Raw genomic sequence first — 24,106 nt, forward strand, 5'->3', positions numbered from 1 at the left:
TCATTTCCACCCACCTCCTTCCAAACAGAGGCAGAATAAAATCATTTCCTAGCCTGTTCCTGCTGGCATGTCCCCCACCCCCTGCAATCCATTCCTGGCTGGGTGCGAAGATTTAGTAGCCCCTCTGCCCTCTTTCCCACCCCTGTGCTCCCATCCTTCCAGCCTACTTTCCAGATCTTTATCATTCTGTGTGTCTCGGGGGCCTCTGGGGTTCCAGGCAATCTACCAGAGGAGAAAGGGCCATGAAATGCTTCCAAGAACCTGGGGATCTAAAAGAGAAAGCAGAAGTGCGTGGAATCCTTCTGGCCACAGGACTTGTTTTCTAGAAGAAAGAAGCAGTTAGCCGTAGGGGGAGAGCAGAGGCTGCGTGGAGAGGGGTCACTGGGAGAAGGTGCTCCGGAGGAATGGGAGGAATGTGCAGACAGTGCAGGAAATGGGCTCTCTCGGGCGGAATCTTGGCATTAGGTTGCACAGATTAAAGGCTTTCTGTTCTTGGCTTCCCAGCTGCCACTGTGTCAAAATCCCCCTCGACCCACCAGGTCAAGGGTCAGGGGGGGCGTGGTCATAGGCGATCCTTGCCTTCATCCCTTGTTTTGGCCCCTGGTTCCCTGTTCTTGCGGCCACTTCCTCTTTCTCAGAGATGTGAGGTGGGGGGACCATGAGCTAGACGGGGAAAACACCGCTGCCCCACCTTGGCACCCCAGACCTCAGGTCCACCTGGCACAGGGTGACCCACCGCTTCCCCAGCCTGCCTTCCCCGGCCTCCCTTCCTCAAGAGGAAGGAGAAAATGCCATTGCTTGGGAGGAATTAGCTGTAAGGAAAGCATTTTCCCCAAACAATTACCAGGAAATACTGTCTTGACTGATATTCTCGGACGTGCGGACATGGGCTACCCTCCTGGCAGAGTTATTTGAAGGCTTGTTAAACCACGTAAATGCTGATGAGACGGTCCCCCACCTCAGAGCGGCCCACACAGCACAGGCCGCCGAAGCCTCCTGGCTTCCCCTTGGGGGTTGCTGGGTGTGCTTTCCATGTCCCTCCTGCCAGCCAGCGCCGACTTTGAGTGGGGACCCAGGCCCACTCGCCCGCCCAGCGGCAGGTGGGAGGTCATTCTCTGCTGACTCAGGCCCCGACTGGGGCAGGTGCATGCCTTCAGCCCCATGAGTAATACCCGGCTTTTCATCTTCAAAGGGCCTTCCCAAGATTAACCAATTAGTCACCCCCCAGGAAAGCTACAAAGCAGGCTATTAGTGTCTTCATTAAGCCCGTGGTGGGGGAGGGAGGTGAGTGGAGTCTCCAGCCCAGGCCAGTGAGAGTCTGGGTTTGGGCACAGGTGAGCAGTTGCTCGGGATGTCCCAGGGTGTCGGAGGATGTGTGGTGATGATGAATCAAGAACATGCTAAAGTGGAGGCTGGAGCTTCTTTCTGGGCAGAAGTCAGGGATGGCTGGGAGGCCATGGAGGGGGGGGGGATGGGAAGGATCAGAGGGTTTTGGGCTGAAGGAAGGGTGTCTTGCTGAACCCAGGGTGAGTAGATGCAAAGACAGGTTAACACAAGTGTACCTACGGAGGGCTCCACCGTATGTTCTAAACTTTCAGAAATTGGTGCTGATTCTGCCCCGCTGAGCCATCCAGGTATTTGTGAAATGAGTCTCGGAACACTTTCTTTTTGTATCTGTGTGAGGATTGTGAATGACTAAAAATGATCAAGCACATGTCACTAAAGCACCTGACAGACCAGAAGTGTGATGTGACAGCTTGGAAGGGCCAGAGGTGAGTGTTCGTCCAGGTCACTCCGAGCCATGGGTTTGCCCTCTTTCTGATGCACAAGGCAGGCTAGAGCGTCTCAGGAGATAGGGCTGTGTCCTGGTGACAGAGTGAGAACCGAAGCACCTTCTGGAAGCCAGACAGCAGAGCAATCCTTTCAGTCAACCCTGTCTGCAGCTGCTTTTTATAAACTTGGCATAAATATGTGCTTGGGAACGCCAGGACAGTGTATCTGGAAAATATTTGCTACCCTTCGAAAACACACACACACACACACACACACACATGCTTGGAAAGGAAAAAAAAAGAAGCACAACAGAAATTGTGCATAATACAGAGTGGCTTCACTTGTGGTTTTTTTCCATTACTTCCTCAGTTCATTTTTCTGCTGCCAATTTTAGAAGGCCATAAGTCATAGTTGTTGTTAAACTTTGTCAGTTAAAATGTAACTCTAAGAACAAGTCATATGATATGTTGTAGCCAAATAGCCTTTCGGAGGGAAGTTGTTGTGGAAGGCACAGCTCACAGTGAGTCCCCGTGTCCCCAGGTCTCCTCCAGCGGGTGTTACGCACTGTGCCCACCGGCGGTCCTGGCCCCCTTGGACCCAGAGCTTTCCTTGTGTCATTAACGCCATGCTCCAAAGGGCCACCTCTCAGAAGAAAGGTGACATGATGAGTCCAGTTTCCAACATTTACTCCGTGTGACCCAGGAGCAGAATGTGGTCTCATTAAGGGTGATTTGTTACAAACCCCCCACTTTGCTCTCCTAGAAATGATGGGATCCACTTTCTCATAAACCTTGACCCGGCGGAGTCTGAAATTAAGAGGCCAAAAGGGAGGAATTGGCTCTTGGAGGCTGGGAGCGCCCAGCTTCTTCACATCTGCCCAGAGGAGCAGCAGACCCAGGGTTGGCAGGCAGCCCGGCCTGTGCCTCTGGGCTTCGGGGCCTCACGCTGGATGGGCAGCCTTCTGAGGGCAGGGCCCTGGCTTTGCCCAGCAGTCCTGGTGTTGGAGGCAAGGCCAGGAGCGCAGTCTGCGCTTACACATGCTTGTGCTTAAAACCGAGCTCAAAGACAAACACCAGCAAGGCTGTCGGAGCAGAATCGGCCTGCTGTGTGGCAAGGCAGGTGTGTTTGTGTGGGGGCGCTACTCGTTCCAGTCCCGTCTTCTCCCTGTGCTTTCCTCAATCTGACTGTCCACGGAAGCCCCCTTGGGGTCTCAGAAGAGAGCAGGGGAACCCGGGATGGGGATTAGGGAGACTTTCTCAGTGGCCAGACTCCTAAACTGTGAGGCAGGGCGTCCTCCTTGTGAGGCCACACCAGAACCGGGACCGTTTTTCTGAAAAATAGATCATTGCTTTCATCCACGAGCCCATCAGGGAAGTTGAGGGAAGGACTGACAGGTCTGATTCCAAACTCTGCCCCTGACTTGCCACGTGACTTTTGGGGACGAGCAGGGCCCTCACAGTTGCTGAGTGCCCATCTGTCAAAAGGGTGCTCGGACCCCATCTGCAGCGTGGGGGGGACACACTCCCCGTACGTTCCACAAGGTACCTTGATAGGGAATGCAAAGGCCATTTCACTTCACTTCACTTCACTGAGACTGCCCCGCTTGTCTTCTGGACCCTCTCTCCTCCTTCAGCGCAGGAGCCTTTTGTTCATTTATTCATTCTTTCATTCATCCGACAAATACATACGACAAAGCTCCTGTGCTTGGGGCTCTGCACTGCCGCCGCATCCATCAGTGAGCAAGGAAAGTCCCTGTCTTCATGGTGTTTTCATCCTACTCGGGGAGACAGGCAGATGGATGTGGGCCAGCTCATCCCACAAAGGACTTTTGCATAAGATGCTGACTACAGCAATGAAGAGGAGGAACAGATTGCTAAGAGAGCACACAACAGGAAAGATGACTTGTCTGCAAGAGTAGCTGAGGTGCCCTTGGATTTGCTGCTTAACCTCCCAGAGCCTCACCTGTGGAATGGGCACACCGCCATTGGCTTCACGGGGCTGCTGTGAGAAGTGGGGAAACTAATGGACGTGGAAAAGCGCTTTGACAAGTGTTGGCGGCTCCCACAATTCTCCTGGGTCCCTAGTAATCCGGCACCAGCTCCATGTTCTGCCTTCTCTTCTGGATAAACCGATTTAACAGTCCAACCTTGCCTGGACAAACAGGGGAAAAACCCATTCCAAAAACAACTGGCCTGAAAACCATTGTCTTGGGAGGGAGGTGGAGAATTGACATGCATCCAGATCCTTCGGCGCGGTTTCGGCGCGGTCTCGTTGCTGAATACAGCATCCTTCTGCGGCCTGGAAAGAGCACACGTGGGGGACAGGTTCCGATCTCCCTTCCATGTGTGCTGCATACCAAACACCGCTCTGCCCTCTGGCCACAGCTTCTCAAATGCTCTGTCTGTGGAGACATATTTAAAAGACTCAGGAAGTGAACTCACTTTTTTTTTCCCTCCCCCCTCCTTTTCCAGAACAGTGCAGCCTTCCTGGAAGAAAGCAAACAAAACAAGTGTGACTGTTTAAAAAATGATTGGAAAACCCGTTCTGAACAGTCCGGCTTTGAGTGGCTCTCCTGGGCAGAGGACACGTCACCTGCGGCTTCCTTCTCCCCTCAGCCTGAGGGTGTATCTGTGGGGAGGGGGCGGGGCAGCCGGGTGGCCTTGAAGGAGGAGGGCTCTGACGGGCGAGCAGGCCCCATGATCGGGCCCCCTCACACACACGTGTGCACCTGACACGCACAGACGCGGATGGGAGCCCACGTGTGTGCCCCTGAAATCAGAGCATTCTCTGCCTCCAAAGCGCAGCCAACGTCTGTCCTGCGTGCGGGTGCCTATTTTGGGTTTCTAGGTGTTCTCGTTTGATTTGTGGCATTCTTGGTGCTGTTATTAATAACACCATTGGCTGCACGGAGGCTGAGGATGAAGCCTTTTCATTGCAGCCATCTGGTCAGACTGCTTTTCCTTTGATGAGGGAAAAACCTTTGCCGTGTTTCAACTGGAACGCTGCCTCCCAATTAAGGTGACAGCAGATGCCGAATGGCCCGGTCTTTGCAGGAAGAGGATGCTCAGCCAGGCTCTAAAGCGCTGGCTCTGTCTGGGAGGGAGCCGGCCTCTCGCATCGATTGTGCTTTGGCGTGCCGAGCAGGCTTCTACTCGAAGGGACTCGGCCAGGAAAGCTACCGTCAGGTGTTTACCAGCGGGGCTGGCTCTGCACTCAGGTTTTCCATTGTCAGGCGGTGACAGCGATGCGTTACAGACACCCTCAGGAGACGTTCCTCTGCTTTCATAACAATGAAGGTTGTTTTTTTTTTTTTTTCTGACTCATCTTCAGAAGATTCCCCCCCTTTCTCCATTTGAAAATAAATATAATTAGTAACAGGCAGACGTACTGTATATAGCCAGCCCTTCCGATCCGGGAGAGTTATAATTAAATGTACATGCTCTTTGTTGTTCACTGTCTGCTAAATGCCTCGCCACCCGCTCTGGGGAAGCGGCAGCCCTTGGGTGGGTGCTGCAGGGAGAGAGGCCTATTGGGGCTCCGAGCCCAGCGCCTGGTTAGAAGCGGAGACGCGTCATGGGCTGAGTGGCCGTTGTCCCCTTGCGCTGCCCCAGCCTGGGCTTGTCTCCATTCTCCCCCTCAAGCTGCTCTGGGTGGCGCCGGGATATGCCTGGTCGGTGCTGGGGCGGTCGGCACCCCCCTGCTTCCCCCTCCCCCCAACCAGAGCAGAGGGAGAGTTGCCAGGTATGGTTGTCATGGTAACGTGGTGGCCGCTGCCGGCTGGCGAGGGGCACCTGAGCCCCTGCAGGTTAAGATCTGAGAGCTCTCTCCAGGCTAGGAGCCAAGACAGCGTTCCTTTGTTCCCAGCTCCCTGCCTGTGAGGCTGGCACCGGAGCTGCGGCCCCGCCCCCCGGGGCAGGAGCTCAGACAGGTTATCCCCAGGTAACTCTCGGCTCTCCTTCCGGACAAAAGGGCAGGCTGGGCGTTTGGTGGCCTCCGTCCAGGCCCACGGAGAGCTCATATTCTGCTGAAATCAGTGGGTCAGGCAGGCCCAGGAATGCACACACACACCCCTCATGGGCATATTCTGGGCCCGTGGCATGGCTAACAGGCTTGATGAGACAGGCTTGGTGACACGGGGAGGCTGCGCACCTCCTGCCCCCTGTCCCTCGGGCGGGCAAGGCGGTGACCGGATGACTAGTTGGCCTGGATCGATCACAGCGGGCGTCATCTGAGCCACAGGCACCTTCATCCAAGTTGCTCAAAGTGTTTTCCGAGCAAACAGTTGTTTCATAACACCCGTGAGAAGTAGGTGGGGTGACAAAGCATTCTTTGTCCCTGTCTTACGGATGGGGAAATTGAAAAGCTTGCCCAGCCAGGTGGCGAGGCCAAGAAGGGAAAGAGGGAGCTCTCCTGCCCAGGGCTCTGGGGTGCAGAGGGCCGGGATCTCAGCCTGGCTCTCGAGCCAGGACGTGTCCTGTCACTAACTCCTGGGGGCTTCTGGGGTGGGTGGGGGGAGGCCCATCGGAGAAGGCCAGAGGTGGAGGAGGCTCTGGCTTCTCCCTCAGCACCGAGGGGCCTCCGGGAACTCACTGCCTGCCCTGTGGTCTGAGGCGTTGACACTGGCCATTGGTGACCCGGGAGGTGTCAGTTGTCTGGAAGTCACTGGAATCTCAGAGGTGGTCAGCAGATACCTTTTGAGCATCCTGTGCTGGCCCAGGGATTGTTCCGGGCACCGGGGGTACAGCAGTGAGCAAAGCACCCAGGGCCCCTGGTCTGTGGATCTTGCAGGAGACAGATAATCAACACAGAACATTAAGAAGAAGTCATTTTGGAGAGTGCCATGTGCCACGAGGAAAGCACAGATAGACATGTGCTAGAGACTGGCTGGAGGGGAGGCTGGGGAAGAGGGGCAACCTTAGGAGGAATCAGAGGAGGAGTCTACAGGGGCTAATCCCACAGGAGGAGGGGAGCCAGCCCTGGACAGCATTCCAGAGGGAGGGGAGAGCTGTGCAGCGACCCCGAGAGGGTAGTGAGGGCGGCTTGTCCCAAAGTTAAGGAGAAGGACGCAGCTCCTGGATGGTGGCCGGGGGGGGACGCGGGGACCTGGTCATGGGCCACGGGGCCAGGTGTGATTCTGGATGCAAGGGGAGGTGGTGGATGAGTTAGGACCTCTTGGAGAGGTAGCACCTGACACCTTCTTCTGGATGTGTGGCGCAAAGGAGAGGGTAACGGAGAATGACTTCTAGGCGTTTGCTTGAGCTGGAGCACAGGACTGTGCATTAAGGTGGGAGACTGAGGAAGAGCGTGTGGAGGGGAGACACAAAGAGGCTGGTCTTGGGCGTGGGGAGTTTGAGATGCCTGCTTCCAGGTGCCTACACATGGGGTGTGGGCGCCAGGGTTTCTGAAGCTCTCCCTCTCAGACCTCAGAGAAGGATGGTGGGCTCCATCGAAGGATGGTGGGTTCTGTCGAGGTGTGTCCTGAATTCACCTGAGCCTCCCAGTGCTCAAACCTAATCCTTATCAAGGAGGATCAGACTCCTGCTCTTTGAGCTGGAGCAGGTCTCTGTCACTGTTGCTTTATGACATGGGGAAGAACAAGCCAGGTGTATAGTCGTCCCCCTTATTCATGAGGGATACGTTCCAAGACCCCCAGTGGGTGCCTGAAACTGCAGACAGTACTCAACCCTATATATACACCATTTTCCCCCTACACATATGTACGATACAGTTTAATTTATAAGTTAGGCACAGTAAGAGATGAATGACAATAACTAATAATAAGATAGAGCAACTCTAGCAATATACTCTAATAAAAGTTAAGCAAATGTGGTCCCTCTCTCAAGATACCTTATTGTACTGCACTCACCCTTCTTCTTACGATGACGTGAGATGGTAAAATGCCTGCACGGTGAGATGGAGTGAGGGGAATGACCTCGGTGTTGTGACCTGGCATTAGGCTACTCTTGACCCTCTGGCTTATACGTATCAGAAGGATCATCTGCTTCCCGACTGTGGTTGACCAAAGGTAACTGGAACCAGCAGAGAGCAAAAGCACCGATAAGGGGGGGACTTCTGTCTGTGAGGTGGTGAACAGCCTTCAGTGGACCCAACTTGCTTGTCCCTTCCCTTCCACAGCCAAATCCTTGGTCATTTATCCTTGGGTGCCATAATTAGAGTGATCTTAATAGCTGTGGGTGAGGAAGGACCTAAGCCTTGCCTGTCTTTTGGTTGATAAAATGGAATGGTGGGAGTTAGCAGTTTCTTCTAAGAAGGGGCATTTGAAGAGCTTGGGCCCATGTGGTCACTGACCAGAGAGGGGTCCCCTAAGCAGGAGGGCCAGGATTCTTTGTGGCCCCTGACTTGGCATGAAGCTTTGAAGAACATGTTAATGTGTACTCCATAGTATAAATTGAAAGCTACAAAAAGGATTGCATCAGAGAAAACAGCCTAAGCCCCCTGTTGGGCACACCTACTATCTCTCACTGCAGGGTCAACTCAGAGCCATTAGTGCAATGGAAATTCCAATTCTGGGTCTCCAAGGAGTTATTATTATTATTTTCATTAATTTTTTAAAAAGTAGCCTCCATGCCCAGTGTGGAGCCCTATGCAGGGGCTTGAACTCATGACCCTGAGATCAAGACCTGAGCTGAGATCAAGAGTCCTATGCTTAACTCACTGAGCCACCCAGGCGTGCCCCTATTTTTATTTTTTTAAGTAAGATCTATGCCCAACGTGGGGCCTGAACTCACGACCTGAGAGCAAGAGTCGCACAGTCCACCGACTGAACCAGCTGGGCACCCCTCCAAGGAATTATTTTGGAGCTATGCATGTATTAGGATATTTACATCTATGGGAATTTGCCAGTATCTTATTGTAAAACGGTGGCTGGTTTACATCTTGGATTTTACAAGGAAGTTTCGGATATACTGAGAACAGTATCTTGTGAGGTTGTCTTTCCATGTCCCAGAAATAGATTCAGGGATATCAGTTCTCATACCCCAAGAACTCCTTGGGTGAAGACTCAGAAGCTCCACTCATTCGGATCCACTTTTCAGGGGACAGAACCACTGTCGCTTGTGTGGGGCTTTCAAGCTCACCAAGTGCTTTCATGGCCCTTTGCTCATTCGATTCTTTCCATGACTCACAGCATTCTTGGCAGTCAGTGCAGATGCAGCAACTAAGAGAGGTTAAGTCCTTTGTCCAAAGTCGCACAGCAAAGGGAGATCTGAGAATTAGTCCCAGTTCTGCAGCCTCTCTCACTTTCCCAAGTCCCCGTCATTGCACCTTTGGTGGCGGGGGCCAGGGTGGCTCTGGGCACCTGGACTGATGTGACTGAGAGTTTGGTAAGCCTAGTCTGGACGGTGCTTAAAATTCCCTGAGCTGGCTCTTAGGAACTAGTTCTGCTCCCAGAGGGCTGTGTTGCAACCAGACCAATGGATGAGAGGGTTGACACAGACAGCCATTACTTCACCAATGTGAGTCAAGATCATTTGTCACCTCAGGAAGCACGCGGAGCTGCGACCTTCAGCAGGGAGGCGCGCTGCTCCAGAGCCAAGCCCATGGTGTAGCCTGGCACCTTTCCCGTGTGGCAGGGAGAAGGGGAGCTTCTGCAAGTGAGGATGTACCAGCAGCCAGGCCCAGGAGCCCAGAGCACTGGGGAACTTGGTCATACCTGACTCAGCCCCTCTTTGGAGAAAGGAACCAAATACCATGTGGGGGTTGCGCCCACAAGCTGGGGGAAGGGTGCCAGTACACAGGAGCCGTTGACAGTCGCTGGCTGACTGCCATCCCTGGCTGAGGCCTTTTAGATACTGTGACAGTGGGACTGGAGGGCCAGAAGCTCCTGACCCTCTCTTGTCACCTGAGGAAATCAGGCCAACTGTGAGCTAGCAGAATGTCCTCCCAGAGACAATCTCTCTTCCTAGTTTAGCAGGTGGCACTTGCTTTTGTTTTTTAATGAGGGAGTCCAGAACTTGTCCATTTACACTGCTGTCCATCAGAGTGCTGTGCCTCAGAGGAAGACGCTCTCAGGGGTGGGGGACCAGGCCCGGGGGTTGAAGCCTGGACATTGTTGCCTGTGCTCTGGGCAGTCCATGCCCGTGTTTGATGAGCGAGGACAGTGCCTTGTCTCACCGGGCCTTCCATCTTACATTGGTAACATTTGGCCTCCATCATGCCTTCCTTTGGGGCTTTCTTCCTCAGGGCAGCAGCACTGAAATGTGCTTTGTAGTTCATTACTCAGGTCTCAGCTCAGGTGTCCCTCCCTGAGAGAGGCCGATCTTGATGTTCCCCTGGGCACTGATCACGACCAGAAACTACGTGTTTGTTTGCTTGCTTGCTTGCTTCTGATGCCCCCTCTCACTCAAATGTAAGCTCCATGACGGACGGGACCATGCCTGGTTCAGCTCGCCATCACATCCTCAGCACCTGGCAGAGAGCCTGATGCTAGGGACACGCAATGTCTATCTTTTGAATGAATGAATGAAGGAAGGAAGGAAGGAAGGAATGCAATCAAGTTGGTGACACGGAGGAGAGCACCAGGAGGGGCAGGTCCATACAAGCAGATGCTCCCAGGCGCCATCGCCAGCCTGGGGCAGCCTGTGAGCTGCTGGGCCCCTGCGGGCTCCTCCTGGGCTACACGGTCACTATCTGATGGATGAGTGGATCGTGCAGATGAGTCAACAGCGGCGGACCGGGAGGTCAGGCGTACTTCAGCCTCAGAAACTGCACGTGTCCAGAGGATGGAGGAGCCCAGGAATGTGTTTTTCGTTGATGTCAACCCTGCTGCAATAGACCACACCTGCTTCTTGACCCAGGAACGTGGGAAAGAGAAAGGCACGGCTTGTTTTGGAGCGGCTGTAGAGCTGGTAATAGAAGAATGCCCTCCTTCTGATTCAGAGCGGGGAGGTCCTCTGGTACCCTGCCACCGCCTGAGGACCGCAGGGTAAGTCACTCCATGGCTCCTTGCCCTTCCCCATCAACGTCCTGGCAAGTGGCTTGTTCCGACAAGTACTCGCTTTTGGGATGGAACTCTCTTTTGTCCAAAACCTTCCTTTGAATTAAAGCTGTACAAAGAACCTTGCGAAGAGGAAAATAATTGGGTTGGGAAGAGGTGACTGTGTCACATTTGGACACTCGAGTCCTTAGCTCCTGCCCCAACACTTTCTGTCCTTTGCTTCTCTGGTGCCCACAGCACTGCATGCCTTTTGGCTCCCAGCCCGGGGTGGCATCCGTGGCTTCCTCCTCCTCGGGAGTCAGTCACATTCCCTGGAATCTTCTTCCTTTCCTCTCCCCTGCTCCCGGTTATCGGGCTAAGAGGACGGGGCAATTGAAACAGCAGGCTTCCAGAGCCCAGAGTCAAACCCTGCCCAGAGACCCTGACTTCACTGCCAAAACTCTTCAGGCACAGAAAGCAAGACTCCGGAGAAGCACAGCCTCCGGGGCAACAATGGCGGGACTTCCTGAAGGGCTAGGCTTAGCTCTGGGGCATTCGAGTGGGACCAGGTGACACACTTCCCCTCCGCCCCCCGCCCCAGTCTTCTCCTTTGCCCCAGCACTGCTGGTGGGGAGGTGTGACCTACCCTTCTCAGGAGTGGGAGGGGCTGTCTTGCTAACACAGGACCAAGCACTGGTATTACATGGGCCATGTCATTCATCCCTCACAGCGCTCCTGTGCGGTTGGTGCTGTCATTAACTTGTAATTTGTCCTGGAATGTGAGCCCGGGGTGGTGGGACCCATGTCTGTACAGCGCCTGCACCATGCTATACAGAGAGGGGCATTTCATGGATGGGGCCCACAGTGTGGACCCAACACCCACTCACACACCCTCCACCTTTTGTAGGAATCCTGTTCCCAGCTAGTGCTGGTTTAAAAGCCCGTGGCTGTGGGCTATCCACTTTGGATTCAACCTACATACCAAACCTTTTGTAAATCCCCACTTGGTCAAATGAGCAGTGGTATTTATGCCTTGATTCTTTAAAATACTGGATATGTTTATTTCTTCTTGCCTCTTGTTCTTTCAAGCTTGAAATTTCTCAGCACATCAAAGTCTTCAGAATGCCCTCAAACTTCTGTCTCCACAGGCATTTTTACTTGGCTCTGCATGGTGGGAGACGCTTCTCCTTTAGGAGGTTGAAGTTTGGTTTTGGCTCTTGAGTTGGGTGGTGTTTGTAAGAACAGATACCAAGACAGCAGACTTTTTCTCAGGTGAGCAGCAATTTATGTTACGTTTTCGTGGATTTCAATTATTCCAAGGAGGGGTGGCCAACGTTACACGGTGTTTGATGCTCAGTGGTTTTATCTGCGGAAACCTGCAGTTTTATGGCTGTGAAACATCTTAGTAAAATAATTCAGTGTTGCCAGACCCAAGAGGACTGTTTTCCCCATGGCAGTTGGTGTACAATCAGTGTATGTACATACCACATGGGGAGAGATGACCGTATCACACTCAGAATTAGTTTGACTTTTTTTTAAAGATTTTATTTATTTATTTATTTAGAGCATGTGCAAAGGGGGGGAGGGGCAGAGGCAGAGGGAGAGAGAGAATCTCCAGCAGAGTCCCCGTTGAGCACAGAGCCTGACTCGGGGCTCGATCTCATGACCCCTGAGACCCTGACCTGAGCCAAAACTAAGAGTCGGAGGCTTACCTGACTGAACCACCCAGGCGCCCCTAGTTAGTCTTTCTAAAGATTCTCTTCCCTGGTCATTTAAAAAATATCACCTAATTACCTAGATAACCATTTTTCATACCAGAGAACAAAACCTAGTTCTTAACTTCTTGCCCCCCTTTGTCCCATCTTACGGCATTGCCTCTGCCCGCATGCGCCTGTGTCACCTTCTGCAGGGCCAGCCCGTTTGCAGGCACCCTGGCCACCCCGCGCTGGAGGGGCGCCTACCCCTCACCCCCCTGAAGCGCTCTCACGTCCTGAGGAAATGTACCGTGTGACCCTGCGGGACCCTTGCTCTTTCTTCTCTGCATAGTTAACTGTGCTAACCCGGGAGTCGTCTGCACTCCCTTACTGGCCTCTCCTCCCCAGCGCCACTGACTACACTCCTGCTCACATTACGTCTGGCACGCTTCACACTTGACACTTGTCTCCACACTCGCGTTTCCAGGTGCATGATGGACGCCTCCCCAGGACTGTCCCCCAAATACCTCAGTTTGAAGAGGGTAGGAATGATCTCACCATCTTCCTCTGTAAGTGTGCTCATCTTGCAGGATTGCCGATGTCAGGTGGGGGCCCTCCAGTCCATCCAGAGGCCTGCGACAGGAAACCTGGTCTCATCTGGGACTCTGCCTAACCTCCAAGTTCTATGGCCCACTAGGCCAAGCTTACCAGTCTCCCGAGTCAGCGCCCCTTACCAGCTCAACGCCCCAGTCTGGGCCCACCTCTCTCCCATCTGGACGATGCAATGGCTGATCTGTTAGTCTCCTTGCTCACATCTCTTCTCCCTTGAAACTCCAGTCCAGATCAACGAGAGTTGAATCTGACGATGTGCCCCCTGACTCCTGATTAGTTGGGAGTTACGCCTGAGCTTTCAGCAGGGCATGCAAAGCTGGCCCCATTGCTTGGGCCCCATTTCTTGCCACTCTGGGATCTAGAAGTACTGAGCAACTTCTGTCCCTGGCATTGGCATGCTGGTCATGTGTGCTGCCTTGATAGGTATGGGTCCCTTTGCCAGGGACACCTCCTGACTTCTCATCTACCTGACAAACTCCTATTCGTCCTGCAAAATCCTCACCCAGTGTCACCACAGCTTCCTCCTGAGACAGAGTCTTCCATGAGACAGACTCGGTGGCGTGCAGACCTCTCTCGTTTTCCCCATTACTCTGTGGTCATGACTGTTTTTCCATGGCTCTCCTCTTCCTCAGGCAGGAACTGCCTCTGTACAACCCACTTTCCACTCTCGATATACGTGCTGAGCTGAGACCTCAAATGTTCTAGGCAAGTACCAAGAAGCCAAAGTCTTTGGTTGTGGTCCTTAGGCCTCATCGCAGCTAATGATGCTGTCAAAGAGAAAAATCTGACAGAGACCCAAGAGACATACAGAGCTCTCCTCCCCTTTCCTGGGTGGCTGACCGCTCTCACATTTCCTTTTCTGGGCAGAAGAGCTGAGCTTGATTTGGCTCTGTCATTTACTGACCCTGAACCCCCCGGAGCTTCAGTTTGCTGAAGGAAAGGAGGTTCCGATAGGATAATGCAGCTGAGAGCGTTAAGTGAACGGTGGGGGCCTTGGGGTTCTCTTCATGCCTGTCAGCACCTGTCCTCTCTCTGGGCGACTCTTGCGAGTGTGACGTGGGCCCCCTGTGTAGTGCTCAGAGCTGTTGAGACAGGCCCACACGCGGTCCAGGAGTCGGGATGTGGTCTGAGTCTGCAATGGGTAAGGGCCGCAGCAGCTGTGTTTGTTTATTGGGGTGATGGCTGAGCAAGATAATAGCACTCTTTGGAGATGTGTCTATGGGAGGATATGTGATGGAACCACAAAGTTGAGCCCACAAAGGGGGCTTCATTTTGGCTCCGTACGTTTGTCAGCGACTGCTGGGAGGGAGTGGGTGGTAATGGGAGTTGGGGGTTGGGGGTTGGGGTGGGGTGGCAGGTGGGGGTTGGGTGGGGCCACTGTAGAGCAGGCAGGCCGCCCTCCTGTGCTGCTTCAGGTGCAGGCAGCCATCACACACCCTGGGAAGCCTGGGCGCCGGTCATGCTGTTAGAACCAGCCAGCAGATGAGAAGGCATGGCACCTGGGTGTGCAGCCCCAAGCTGAGCAGCATCTGCCAGAAGTGCACATCAGCGGGCTTGGGCCGGGCCCTGCGGCTGGCCTCCGCGGTGTCTGTCGGCGTGCTGAATAACACCTGAATGGACTTTATCCCGAAGCCAGTGTGTGTGACTCCTGTGATGAGCTAACCAGGTGACTCATTGCTTACACTTCCTGAGTCCTCAACTTTCTTGTTTTTTTTTTTTTTTTCCAGGAAGATCCCTATAAACAGGTCATAAAATATGCCACATGTGGTGTGCCAAATGCCTCTGCAGGTACTTGACTCCATTCTGCACATTCAGGTAGCTCCCAGGTGGCAGTCACCTCCCGCTGACTCCTCATTTAGTGGGGCTCCCTGGTGGCTGTGGCCTCTCTCCCTGACTCAGCTCTGGCCACAGGACAGACTTTGTTCTTTTGTTCATCCGTATACACCTTTACTCGCTCACTCCTGCCCTGGATGTTACTGAGCACCTACTAAGCCAGACGCTCTGCTCAGCCCAGGTGTGGAAACCTAACTGAGGCGCAGTCCCCACCTTCCAGAGCTTGGGAGAAACCAACCACAGGGAGTGAGCTAAAGGCGGTGAAAGAACAGATCCTGGGTGGTCAGTACAGAGTTGCTCAGCCCCTTTCACCGAGAAAACGCTGTGGCATCTGGTCTGTCATCAATAAGTAATAAGATACTTATTATACTTATACTCAGCACCATTGAGCATCTTCCAGGACAGGTACTCTCTAGATGTGAAACTCTGGGTGCCATTATTATAATCAAAAGCGCCTAATGACCACACATACTAATGCAAACATAATAATTCTAGTTTTTTTGTTACACCGTGGTTCAGTGAGAGATTTTTGTAGACTGGCCGTGGTGTGCCAAAATACCTTTCTTTTTAAAATACCTTTTGGGTAGCCCAGTGAAATAGGAACAAAGGTGAGGTACAGGAATAAAGGTGACGTGCAGGATGGGAACCTCTCCCAGGTGCACCTCACAATGCGCCTCACCTGGGTAAACACACATTTACATATCAATGTATGGATTACAGACTTCCTTTTCTCAGGCCTAGGAGGTGCCCTGTTACACACTGCAGGGGGACCCACAGCCAGGAGTTCTCAAATCCCGTGCAACAGGAGAACCCAGGACTTGGTCTTCAGAGCCCCAGGGGCCAGTCCTACGTAGTGATTTCTATCTGCTTCCCCTTAAAGGAAGGGATTCTGCTTTGTAACTCACCCTACCTTCAAATGTAGGCCTGGCCTCCAGTCTCAGAAGCTTCGCTGGCTTCTGCATGAGCCGGTCAGATTTTGAAATTACCTCTGGAGCCAGTCATTATAAAAAGCCTGGTACTCAGAGGGGAAGAAAGGTAGCTTTCATAGTCACTGATGAGCTCACCAGGTATGGATGGAACTTTTCAAACAGGCCAAATTAAACAGCAGGCCTTGAACTCGGGGCCTCACGGTGCTGCTGTGAGAAGCAGGGGGGAAGAGTATCAGATGTGTGAAGTCCAGGTGACAGGTAACCGGCTCCCTGCCGCTGAGTCACTGTGTGTGATGCGCTGTGGGAAGCGGTGTTGGCGGGGGAGGGGGCAAAGCCACGCCCCTCTCACCTGCCCACAGCGGGGCCAGCAGCTTAACCCCAGCCTGTTCCCGCAGGACAGCCGTTGGCTGCTTCGAGTCTGTGGAAGTTGATATAAATCAGTGCAATTTCCGCCGCAGCAGTAATTAGCCCGCGGGAAGCTCGCTGGAACAGGTAGTTTGGGGAGAAATGGCGCTGGAGAGGCTTGAGGGAGATGAGCATTTTTCCGCTCTCGCGGTGATTTGCGTGCATTTCAGTGTACGTTCAGTTCCAACTCACGACCATAAAAAAAACCAAATGACCTTATTAATTAAATCACTAGGCAGAGGAAACCGACTTTGTTTCGCTGGAGGGCGTGGGATGCTGGTCTCCCTGCTTCGAGGGAGAGCTGGGAGGCCTGGCTCCCAGCTGGTGTCCTCAGTTTTCTGGCCTGTCTGGGGGAGACCTTTGGCCTCACTGACTTGTAGAACACTTCCCCTCAAGGGCCTTATGGTTCTGTTCACTGTAATGAATCAGAGGCCTGCCCGAGTTCTGGGGAAGCATCTAATCCATGTACCCGAGAGGCAGCTGACAGATGACATGTGATCCTTAGTTCCAGTTGCTTGGGACAGGATTGGCTCCTGAGAGGCCTTTGCACGTGGGCAACTGGCCCAGGATTACAGGAAGCAGGATGATTTGGGGGGCACTCTGTAGCCCAGTGAACTGGGCCCTCTGTTTTGATCATTTTGGTCTAGCATCTAGCACATGGTGTTCAAGACCCAAAAACAATTTGTGGAAAGAGGGAGGACATAACAGGAGGAAATGCCTTCTTGGAATTCCTTCCTTGGGACAGAATCCTACCTGCCCTCAGCTCAAGTCCTCTTCTCTGTAGCTCACTCGTACTTCCATCAAGTACTTGGACGTGTCTTTAATGGGTTTCGAGCACAGAACAGGGCTGGCTCTTCTCCCGTGGCGGTGGTGTTCCCCGCTGAGAGGGCTCAGTTCCCACATGCCCCTTGAGCACCCGTGCCCTTCCCCTTCCTGGGGGGTATGCTTGGCAGGGGTCAGAGAGGTGATCCTGAGGCTTAGAGACACCCCCCTCCCCCAATCAGGCTTCTAGAAATCTAGACCTGACCCTGGTTTTCAGAATGCTGAGTTAGCATTTCCTTTACCTGTACAAGGAGGCTGATGGGTGGGTAGGTTGGTGGGGGGGGTTCCTCCTGGTAGGGGTGTGGTGAGCATGACTACATCAAGGTGCCCCCAAAACACAGAGACAGATGCCAAGGATAACTATTCTTACCTCATAGCTACCTTGAAGTTGAGTTTCACAGGAAAAGAGTATTGAAGTATTTAACCTTTATATTTAAGTGTGGAATGAAAAAGGTGGCTTCCCTTTATAGGAATTTGAAGTCTTAGAGGTCAGCTGGTGTTGTGGACTGCATGCAGGTTCGTGTCCCCAGCCCCTCACCCCCAAAATTCATATGTTAAAAACCTAATCCTCAATGGGATGGTGATAGGAGATGGAGCTTTTGGGGGGTGATTAGGTTAAGAAAGTGGAGCCCTCCTGAATAGGTTTAGTGCCCTTAGAGAAGAGACCCCACAGATCTCCCTCACTCCTTCCACCATGTGAGGAGGACATAGCAAGAAGGCACCATCTTTGAACCAGGAAGCAGGTTCTCACCAGGCAGCGAATCTCCTGGTGCCTGGATCTTGGATTTCCCAGCTTCCAGAACTGTGAGCAATAAGTGTTTGTTATTAAGAATCTTCCTAGTCTATGGTATTTTGTTATAACAGCCCAAATGGCCTAAGCCACAGCCCTACCAAACTAATACAATAACTTTATTTCCAAGGGAAGCAGATTACAATGAAATCCCTCAGAGACTATTAAGTGTGTGTGTGTGTGTGTGATATGAGCATGTGGCAGCAGCATTTCAGCGTCGTATGCACAGACATCCTTTGTCATCCTCTAAGTCATCTGGGGAAGGAATCAGATAAACTTGGAGAACTTCAAGTTCCAGGTTCTGTTTCTAGCCTTAGAATGCTCAAAGACCTCCCCAGCTGTTCTGTGTTCGGATGTGGCTTTCAAGAGGTGGGAGGGTGGTTGGAGCTGCTCCTGGATGTCTCTGAGCCTCTTGAAGAGCACTCTGAGTGCATGAGAAAACATCTCTTAACTGCCTACAGCAGATGCCATGCGCTGAAGACCACTGGCAAAGCAGGAATTAGAAGAAGGATTCTGAGCCCAGAAGTAAACCCTCATGTATGTGATCAACTAATATTTGGTGAGCGAGCCAAGAACACCCAATGGGGAAAGGATAGTCTTCAACAAAGGTGTTTGGAAAACTGGATAAGCACATGCAGAAAAATGAAATTGGACTGCTATCTTCCACCACTCTCAAAAATTAACTTGAAATGGATCATAAGACCCAGAGCTAAAATTCCCAGAAGAAAACATAGGGGAGAAACTCCTTGACATCGGTCTTGGCAATAGTTTTTTGGGATATGCACAAATGAAAACAAAGCAAAACTCGACAAGTAGGACTGCATCAAACTAAAAACTTCTGCACAGCAAAGGAAACAGTTGACAATATGGAAAGACAACCAACAGAATGGGACAAGACGTTTGCAAACCATGCATCTGATAAGGGGTTAATATCCACAATTTATAAAGGATTCATACAACTCAGTGACCCAAAAAATCCCCTAAACAATCTCATTAAAAAATGGGCAGAGGAACTGAAGAGATGTTTTTCCAAAGAAGACATCCAAATGGTCAGCAGGTACATGAAAAGATGCCCAGTGTCATTCATCATCAGGGAAATGCAAATCAAAACCACAATGAGATATCAGCTCACGCCTGTCAGAATGGCTAGTATCAAGAAGATAAGAGATAACAAGTGTTGGTGAGGATGTGGGGAAAAGGGAACCCTTGTGCACTGTTGGTGGGAATGTAAATTGGTTCAGCTACTGTGGCGGTTCCTCAAGAAAATTAAAAATACAGTATGATTCAGCAATTCCATTTCTGGGTATATACCCAAGAGAAATGAAGAGGATATTGAAGAGGTATACACAATCCCAGTATTTATTGTAACATTATTAACAATAGTCAAGATATGGAAACAAGCTATGTGCCTGTCAACAGATGAATTGGTAAAGAGCCCCCCTCCCCCCCCCACACAGAGTGGAATATTATTCTACATGAGAAAGAAGGAAATCCTGCCATTTTCGACAACATGGATGGACCTTGAGGACATTATGCTAAGTGAGATAAGTCAGAGAAAGACACATACTGTATAATATCACTTATTTGTGGAATATAAAAGGGCCAAACTCATGCAAACACAGTAAAAAGTTGGTTACCAGGGGTTGGGGGTGGGGTGGGGGAATAGGAGAGAGGTTATTTAAGGGTACAGACTTGCTACTAGCAGGTAAATGAGTCCTGGAGATCTAATAAGATGGTATAGTGAATATAGGCAACAATATTGTATTACATCAAGCTTGCTAAGAGACTAGATCTTAATTGTTCCTACCACAAAAAAGAAATGATAATTATGTGACACCATAGAGGTGCTAAATACAACAGCAATCATATTACAATATATAAATGTATCAAATCAACATGTTGTATGCTTTAAACTTGCATAATATTACATGTCAAACGTATGTCAAATTTATTTCAATAAAAAAGGAGCATTCTGTACACTTGGCATATAGCCCCCAAAGTATAGAAATCCAGGGCCCTCACTCTTCCCCTGAACTGTGACCCTGACAGTTCTCCAGGAGCTCAGCACCCCAGCCATCTCCCAGTCCCCAGAGACACTGCCCACCATGGTGGATTCACATGCTGTCTCTGCTCCAGCTTCTTGGGACCCTCAATATATAGGTCTTAGTCTGGTGACAGGAGCAGTGCGGATGCAATCTTTCTGAGGTTGAAGAATTTCATTCACTGTACAACAAATGTTTGTTGTGCATCTGCCTTGTATAAGACAAGTGTGATACACTTTTATATTTATTCCATTGAGTCCATGTGATAATCCTGTGAGATAGTAATTCCCTTCACCATTTAAGAGATGAGGAAACCAAGGCACAGAGGGGCAAAGAACACAGCAGGAGAGGGGCCAGGTGGCTCTGGAATATCCATCCTCTGACATCAAGGGTAGTTTGTATAGATCACCTCGCATGTTACTGCAGTGTTCAGGTGCTCAAATATTTGCTTTGCTCCCTTTTTCCTTTGCAATCTGCATTGTAGACTGTGTCCCTGGGTCCTTGAGTGTAGAGCCTGTGGTTGGAAGGAGCTGGGAGACCGTAACCTGGGGTAGGGTTCCAAGGAGAGTGGCCAGGTTTAGCAAATAAAAATGCAAGATTCCCAGTTAGATTTGAATTGAATTTCAGATAAACAATGAATATTTTCATTTTAATATAACTATGTCCCATACAATTTTTAGGATATACTTATGCTAAAAAAGTATTCCCTTGTTTATTTAAAATTCAAATTTAACTCTAGTTCCCAGTGAAGCTTGCAGTCGATCTAATGTTGAAGAAGTCTCCATTTGCAGAGGCTGGGACTGGATTCAGCTTTGCTCTTGAGCTCTGTGGGCTCTCCAAGCTCATTCTGAAATCAGCCTCACCATCTACACTCAAGGTTACAAACTGGCAACTTGGGCAAAATCTAACCCAGCCATGTTTTGTTTGGCTGGCATGATGTTGATTTTTTTTTTATGATTTATTTATTTATTTGAGGTGGACGGGGTGGGGGGTGCCAGAGAGAGAGAGAGAGAATCTCAATAAGACTCCCGCTGAGCATGGATCCCAATGTAGGGGTCCATCTCACAACCCTGAGATCATGACCTGAGCCAAAATCAAGAGTCAGAGGCTCAACCAATTGAGCCACCCAGGCGCTCTGGGCATGATGTTGACTTTTTAAAAGTTGGTCAATTTTGGGGCACCTGGGTGGCTCAGATGGTTAAGCATCTGCCTTCGGCTCAGGTCATGATCCCAGGGTCCTGGGATTGAGTCCCGCATCGGGCTCCCTGCGCAGCGGGGAGCCTGCTTCTCCCTCTGCCTCTCTCTCTCTCTCTGTCTCTTATGAATAAATAAATAAAATCTTAAAAAAAAAATTGGTCAATTTTTGAAAACCAGGAGTTTCTACATACAAATCTAAATGACATCCTTTTAAAATTTTATTTTAATTCCCGTGTAGTTAACATTCAGTGTTAGTTTCAGGTGTAGAGATTAGTGATTCAACAATTCCATACATCACCCTGTGCTCATCACAAGTGTGACTCCTTAATCCCCATCACCTCTTTCACCCAGCACCACCCCCCTCCAGTAACCATCCATTTTTTCTTTATAGTTAAGAGTTTGTTTCTTGGTTTGACTCTCTTTTTTCCTCCTTTACTTGTTTTGTTTCTTAAATTCCTCATATGAGTGAAATCATATGGTATTTGTCTTTCTCAGACATACTTATTTCACTTAGCATTATGCTCTATCCATGTTGTTGCAAATGACAAGATTTCATTCTTTTTTATGGCTCAATAATACTCTGTTGTGTATATATACCACATCTTCTGTATCCATTCATCTATTGATGGACACTTGGGCTGCTTCCATAATTTGGCTATTGTAAATAATGCTACTAAAAGCTCAGGGGTGCATGTATCCCTTTGAATTAGTGTTTTTGTATTTTTTGGGTAAATACCCAGTAGTGTGATTACTGGATTATAGAGTAGTTCTACTTTTAACTTTTTAAAAAAAATTTATTATTTATTTAAACAAAAGATTTTTGTTTTTGAGTAATCTCTACACCCAACATGGGGCTCAAACTCACAACCCTGAGATCAAGAGTTGTATGCTCTACCCACTGAGCCAGCCAGGTGCCCACCCCCAACCCCACCTTTTTTTAAAGACAGGTGCCCCCTTGGGGTGCTTGGTTGGCTCATTCAGTTAAGTGTCCAACTCTTGATTTTGGCTCAGGTCATGATCTCAAAGTCATGAGATCGAGCCCTGCCTGGGATTCTGAGCTGAGTGTGGAGCCTGCTTAAGATTCTCTCTCTCCCTCTGCCCCCCAGCCCCTACCCCCACCCTCTCTCTTTCTCAAAAAAAATTTAAAGGCAGGCACCCCCTATTTTTAACTTTTTGAGGAACCTCCGTACCATTTTCCACAGTGGCTCCACATCCTCACCAATACTTGTTGTTTCCTGTGTTTCTTATTTTAGCCATTCTGACAGCTGTGAGGTGATATCTCATTGTAGTTTTGATTTTTATTTCCCTGATGATCAGTGATGTTGAACATCTTTTCATGTGTCTCTTGGCCATCTGGATGTCTTCTTTGAACAAATGTCTGTTCATTTCTTTGCCCATTTTTAATTGGATTATTTGTTTTCTGGATGTTGATTGGTATTAGTTCTTTATATATTTGGATACTAATCCTTTATTGAATATGTCATTTGCAAATATCTTCTCCCATTCAGTAGGTTGCCTTTTAGTTTTGTTGATTGTTTCCTTCACTGTGCAGAAGGTTTTCATTTTGATATAGTCCCAATAGCTTATTTTTGCTTTTATTTCCCTTGCCTCAGGAGACATACCTGGAAAAATGTTGCTATGGCTGATGTCAGAGAGATTACTGCCTGTGGTCTCTTCTAGGATTTTCATGGTTTCAGGTTTTTAGGTCCTTAGTCCATTTTGAGTTTATTTTTTGTGTATGGTATAAAAGCAAGTGGTCCAGTTTTATTTTTTCGCATATAGCCGATCAGTTTTCCTAACACCTATTGTTGAAGAGACTGTCTTTTTCCCATTGGATATTCTTTCCTGTTTTGTCAGAGATTAATTGACCATATAATTGTGGGTTTATTTCTTGGTTTTCTATTCTGTACCATTGATCTACGTGTCTGCTTTTGTCCCAGTACCATACTGTTTTGATCACTACAGCTTTGTAATATAACTTGAAGTCTGGAATTGTGCTACCTCCAGCTTTGCTTTTCTTTTTCAAAATTGCTTTGGCTATTCAGAGTCTTTAAAAATATGGAATGCTTCAGGCGCCTGGGTGGCTCAGTCGTTAAGCGTCTGCCTTCGGCTCAGGTCATGATCCCAGGGTCCTGGGATCGAGTCCCACATCAGGCTCCCTGCTCAGTGGGAAGCCTGCTTCTCCCTCTCCCACTCCCCCTGCTTGTGTTCCTGCTCTCGTTGTCTCTCTCTGTCAAATAAATAAATAAAATCTTTAAAGAAAAAAAAATATGGAATGCTTCATGAATTTGCATGTCAACCTTCTGCAGGGGCCAAGCTAATCTTCTCTATATCATTGCAATTTTAGTGTATGTGCTGCTGAAGTGAGCACTAAATTTCTGACTTTTTTTCTTTTTATTTCAGTTTTTATTTAAGTTCAAGTTAGTTAACATATATGGAAAAATTGGTTTCAGGTATAGAATTTAGTGATTCATCACTTACATATAACACCCAGTACTCATCACAAGTGCCCTCCTTAACACCCATCACCCTTAACACCCTTAACACCCATCAACCATTTAACCCATCCCCCGACCCCCAAAAAATCTGATCTGCCATGCTGAGCCCTTAAGACCACATGGCAGCAGTCATCTGCAGCCAGGCAGTAGCATCCCTCTTAGACAGAGCATGCACTCACCAGTTTGTCCTGTTCCCATTCCCATCCCTCCCTGTGGTTACATCCTGCCCACTTGATTCACTTCTACTTGTCCAGCCCCTGTAGGCATTGAGTGTTTGATTCCTGATCGACACTATGTGCCAAAAAATCTACTCTTCCGATGACAACAAAAATACCCAGAATTTTCATTGGACTGGCTCCACCCATTTCTTCCATTTTATTGCATCTCCCTTCCAGTCCCCTCCCTCAATGCACTGATGACCATACACTGGTTGCTGATTATCCCCCCCCAAGGAATGCCAGCCTGACCCCAGAAGGCCAGGCCGTGGGCATGGTTCCCTTTGAGATGTCTCCACAAACCCCCCCCCGACTCTTAGAATCCCTCTGTTGCATACACAGAATGACATTGCCATTTAGT

The 24,106-nt window shown here is 50.0% G+C and overlaps 1 non-coding gene across 1 annotated transcript; it reads right to left on the reverse strand.

Moving 5' to 3' along the window:
- Positions 1 to 23,296: 23,296 nt before the first annotated feature.
- Positions 23,297 to 23,403, reverse strand: LOC123325154. The gene has a single exon (XR_006540262.1). It is a non-coding gene; the product is annotated as a U6 spliceosomal RNA (small nuclear RNA).
- Positions 23,404 to 24,106: the final 703 nt, after the last annotated feature.

The sequence above is a fragment of the Neomonachus schauinslandi genome, chromosome 6 (genome assembly GCF_002201575.2).
Source record: "Neomonachus schauinslandi chromosome 6, ASM220157v2, whole genome shotgun sequence".
Lineage (NCBI taxonomy): Eukaryota > Metazoa > Chordata > Mammalia > Carnivora > Phocidae > Neomonachus > Neomonachus schauinslandi.